The sequence below is a fragment of the Apium graveolens genome, chromosome 4 (genome assembly GCF_009905375.1).
Source record: "Apium graveolens cultivar Ventura chromosome 4, ASM990537v1, whole genome shotgun sequence".
Taxonomy (NCBI): domain Eukaryota; kingdom Viridiplantae; phylum Streptophyta; class Magnoliopsida; order Apiales; family Apiaceae; genus Apium; species Apium graveolens.
Window position 1 is genome coordinate 19,774,359 of NC_133650.1, and position 5,783 is coordinate 19,780,141.

Here is a 5,783-nt window from a genome sequence, read left to right on the forward strand (position 1 = left end):
GGGATTCCTCTTCAACCTTGAGAGCAACTGTCCTTGACTTTCCTCCTTTTCTCTTGCTTCTTTGTTCCATCTCAAGTTCATGAGTCTTGAGCATTCCATAGATTTCATCAAGAGTTGTTTCATCAAGATTGTAGTTGTCTCTTATTGTTGTTGCCTTCAAATCCCAACATTCAGGAAGAGCTAACAGGAATTTGAGATTTGTATCTTCAAGATCATACTCCTTATTAACCAATGACAAGTCATTCAAGAGTTTGACAAATCTTTCATACACATCAGTCAATGACTCATTAGTCCTAGAGTCAAAGTGTTCATACTCTTGAGTGAGTATTGTCTTCCTGTTCTTCTTAACTGTTTCAGTTCCTTGACACCTTGTCTCCAGTGCATCCCATATCTCCTTAGCAGTCTTGCAGTTGATTACCCTGTTTGACATTACATTATCAATGGCACTATGCAATAAGTGACGTACCTTGGCATCCTTAGCAATAGATGCTATATCTTCAGCAGTGTAATCATTCTTTTCCTTTGGTACGGTCATTGCTGCTTCACCTGGAACTACAACAGCGAGCTTGGTAGGTTTGTGAGGCCCTTCCCTGATTCTATCAAGGTATTCTGGATCTGTTGCTTCCAGAAACATGGTCATCCTTACCTTCCATATGGGATATTCAGATGGTCTCAATATGGGAACTCTGATAGTCTCATATCGACTCTGAATTGATGTCTTTGATGATTCCTCAGTTTTGGTAGGCTTAGTTGGAGTTTCTGTGTCAGACATGACTGTGTTTGGATCTTTAACTGTATGTGTGTTAACAGATAGCTCTGATACCACTTGTTAGGTCACACTTTCACTGTAGAGGGGGTGAATACAGTGTTTATCACAATCAAATCGAACTTCAAGAACTTATGTAACAGAAAACAAACTTTATTTAAACAATAAACTCTGTTACAATCTGGAACTGTTATCTCTCAGTGATGAACAAAATATCACGAGAGCTGCTAGAGTTATACTAAATAATATTCTCGATAATGATAACACATATAGTGTAAACTCTATTTCTGTGTTTATATACTACACAGTTACAAGATATTCGCTAATTGATATGGAATATAATTCTGCTTCCTAAAATATATCAATCAGATATCTTCTATTCCAAGTATTCCATTCTTCACGGAATTCCTTCTTCATGCATATCTCTTCTTATGTTTATCTTGATCTTCTTAACTTTAATCAGCTACTGTCCTTATCTGATCGTCCTTCAGCACTTAAGTTCTGATATCTATCTCCTGATAACATAAGTACTGATATCCCTTAAGTTCTGACTTCCAGTATAAGTACTGATCAGTTAAGTACTGATTTGTTCTGTTCAAATAAGATCTGAAATCTAAACATAAAACATATTAGCCATGACATTATCAAATATATCTAACATATATATATCAGTACCTTTTTCCTTTCCAGCACTGTCATTTATTTTACTGCACCTGTTTTACCTTACCTTATTTATTGCACCAGTTATACCCTGTGATGCCATGTACCCTGTTTTCCATAACTGCTTATATTCTGTAAAGAAGCATGCAATTTACTTAATTACCACTGTTTTCAAAAAAGAGATATTCCTGTTTTACAAAACTTTTCTTTTATGCAAATATTTGATTCAAAAGCTAAATAAATTGATTGATTTTTTACAAAAAATGCCTCCCAAAAGAAATACCCGCACCAACACCCGAAATGAAGAAACCAACAACAACAACAATCAAGATGATACAAACCCGAATGTGAACCCAGGACCTATGGACCCAACAATAGCCCAGATTCTTCAAATCTTGGTCCAACAAACAGTTCACCTAGCACAACAACAACAAAGACAGACCAATCCCCAGGTAACTTTCAAAACTTTTCAGGAAATAAACCCACTAGAATTCAAGGGTTCCTTAGAGCCAATTGAAGCAAATGTTTGGTTAAAGGAAATAGAGAAGGCATTTGCCTTAGTGAAAGTAAAGGAAGAACAGAAGGTTGAGTTTGCAAGTTACTATCTGAAGAATGAAGCCACCTATTGGTGGGAGATGGTGAAGACATTGGAAGGTACGGATGTTATTACTTGGGAAAGGTTCAAGGAATTGTTTTTAGAAAAGTATTTCCCTCAGTTTGTTCAGGATCAAATGGAGCTGAAGTTTTTAGAGTTAAAGCAAGGGAATATGTCGGTAACAGATTATGAGGGGAAGTTTGAGGAATTGTCAAGGTATGTGCCGTCGTATGTTGATACTGATAAAGAAAGCTAAGAGATTCCAGCAAGGCTTGAAGCCATGGATCAGAGGGAAGGTAGCTATTTTTGAATTGGATACCTATGCCGGGGTTGTACAGAAGGCTATGATCGCAGAGACAGAGAGTGAGATGTTCCAGAAAGATAAGGAAAGCAAGAAAAGGAAAGTTGAGGGAAGTGAGGGTCAGTCACAAACAGGGAAATTTCCAAATTTTAAGAAGGGCAAGTTTCAGCCAGGGAGAAATTTTAATTTCAGGAGACAAAATGCAGGAGACGGAGGCCAGGGCAATCGTCCAGCTAATGTGAATCAGCCGAATCAGTTGAGATTAACTTTTCCAGATTGTCAAGTTTGTGGAAAGAAGCATGGAGGAGTTTGTAACAAGTTGAATGTGGTATGTTTTAAATGCAACCAGAAAGGGCACTATTCAAGGGAGTGCCGAAATCAGCCAGCAAATAAGGATCAGCCTATCCAGAATCCAGCAGTGAAGGCTCCAGTCATTGGATTTACATGCTTTAAATGTGGGAAGCCAGGACATATGGCCAGGGATTGCAAGACACCAGCCCCAGTCAGTAATGCATTGAGGATTATGGGATCTACCCCAACAGTGAATGAGACTTCAAGGGCTAGAGTTTTTGACATGTCGGTGAAGGATGCGATCCAGGATACGGATGTCGTGGCAGGTACGCTTAATGTGAATTCTTTATGTGCCAAAGTGTTAATAGACTCGGGAGCAACTCGATCGTTTGTTTCACAAGATTTTGTTAGTAAATTAAACTGTCCATTTGAGTGCTTAAATGAAATAATGACTGTGGAATTAGCAAATCAAGAACGTGTAACTGTAAACCAAGTTTGTGGAAATTGTGAGATTGAGATTTCTGGTAGTAAGTTTTGTGTAGATTTGATACCATTTAAGTTAGGAGAATTTGATGTGATATTAGGGATGGATTGGTTATCTAAGCATGATGCTCAGATAGATTGTCGAAATAAGAAAGTAATGGTGAAAACGCCAGACGAAAGAATAATAACGTTCAAAGGTCAGAAACAAATAAAGAAATTCTTAACAATGATTCAAGCCAAGAAGTTACTACGACAAGGATGTGAGCATTTCATAGCATATGTAATTGACAGAAGTCAGGAGCCAGCAAAACTTGAAGATATTCCAGTAGTGAATGAATTTCCAGACGTATTTCCCGACGAGTTACCAGGACTTCCTCCAGATAGAGAAATTGAATTTGCGATCGACTTAGAACCTGGAACATAACCGGTGTCCAAAGCCCCGTACAGAATGGCGCCTGTTGAGATGAAAGAGCTAGCAAGGCAATTGCAAGAATTGTTAGAGAAAAGAGTAATTAGACCCAGCGTATCCCCGTGGGGAGCCCCGGTATTATTTGTCAAGAAGAAAGATGAAAGCATGAGACTGTGCATTGACTATAGGGAACTCAACAAGCTGACAATTAAGAACAAGTATCCGTTACCCAGAATCGATGATCTGTTTGACCAATTGAAGGGAGTCAAGTACTTCTCCAAAATTGATTTAAGATCGGGATATCATCAACTAAAGATCAAGCCAGAAGATATACCAGAGACAGCTTTCAGAACAAGGTATGGGCATTATGAATTTCTAGTGATGTCTTTTGGATTGACCAATGCCCCAGCAGCGTTTATGGACCCGATGAACAGAATTTTTAAGGAATATTTGGATAAGTTTGTTATTGTGTTTATAGACGATATTTTAATCTATTCCAAGACGGAAGAGGATCATGCGGAACATGTGAGAACGGCTTTGGAGATTTTAAGGAAAAAGAAGTTATATGCTAAACTGTCGAAGTGTGAGTTTTGGCTACAGGAAGTTCAGTTCTTAGGACACATAGTCAGTAATGACGGGATCAAAGTGGACCCGATAAAGATTGAAGCAATTACGAATTGGGAGAGACCGAGAACACCCACTGAGGTAAGAAGTTTCCTAGGATTGGCGGGATATTATCATCGATTTGTTCAGAATTTCTCAAGGATTGCCACATCATTAACAAAGCTTATACGAAATAATGAAAAGTTTATATGGAACGACAAGTGCGAAGAAAGTTTTCAGGAGTTGAAGCGAAGATTAATCACGGCACCTGTTTTGTCACTTCCAGACGATCAAGGGAATTTCGTAATTTATAGCGATGCTTCTCATAAAGGATTAGGATGTGTCCTTATGCAGCACGACAAGGTGATTGCTTATGCGTCAAGGCAATTGAAACCACACGAACAGAAATATCCTACTCATGACTTGGAGCTAGCAGCTATAGTTTTTGCTTTGAAGATTTGGAGACATTATTTATATGGAGAAAAGTGTGAGATTTTCACGGATCACAAAAGTTTGAAATATATATTTACCCAGAAGGAACTTAATATGAGGCAAAGGAGATGGTTAGAATTGATCAAGGATTATGATTGCTCGATTAATTATCATCCCGGTAAGGCGAACGTTGTAGCAGATGCGTTAAGTCGGAAGGAAAGGTTAAATGTGTTATCTGTACCTGAAGAAATATATAAAGAATTTCAGAAATTAGAATTGGAGGTTAGAATTTGCAAGCCTGAGGAAGCAAAAGTGTACAGTATGATTTTCCAACCGGAGTTATTGGAGAAAATAAAGAAATGCCAGAAAGAGGTAATGGATCAAGATATAAATAGTTTGGTAGGTGAGGAATTATGCACGCAACAAGATGATCAAGGTATTCTTAGGTTTTCTTCAAGAGTTTGGATTCCACCAGTGACAGAGTTAAAGAATGAAATTTTACAAGAGGCACATAGTTCAAGATATTCCATCCATCCAGGGAGTACCAAAATGTACAGAGATTTAAAGAAGAATTATTGGTGGCCAAATATGAAGAGGGAAATTGCGGAATGGGTTAGCAAATGTTATACCTGTCAGAGAGTTAAAGCAGAGCATCAGAGACCAAGCGGATTGCTACAGCCATTGGAGATTCCAGAATGGAAGTGGGAACATATTACCATGGATTTCATAGTTAGATTACCAAGGACAAGGGCTAATCATGATGCCATTTGAGTTATAGTGGATAGACTTACCAAGTCAGCTCATTTTCTGCCTATAAATGAAAGATTTTCTCTCGACAAGTTAGTCCATATGTACCTAAAAGAAATTGTAGTTCGTCATGGAGTTCCAGTGTCTATCGTATCTGATCGAGATCCAAGGTTTAATTCAAGATTTTGGAAGAGTTTTCAAGAATGTTTGGGAACAAAATTGAATATGAGTACGGCCTATCACCCGCAGACGGACGGCCAAAGTGAAAGAACAATCCAGACAATCGAGGACATGCTACGTGTTTGTGCTATTGATTTCAAAGGAAGTTGGGACGAGCATTTACCCCTGGTAGAATTTGCTTATAACAACAGTTATCACGCCAGCATTGGGATGCCACCTTATGAAGCCCTTTATGGACGCAAATGTAGATCTCCATTATATTGGAACGAAGTAGGAGAACGCAAAATACTCGGACCTGAATTGGTGCAACAGACAA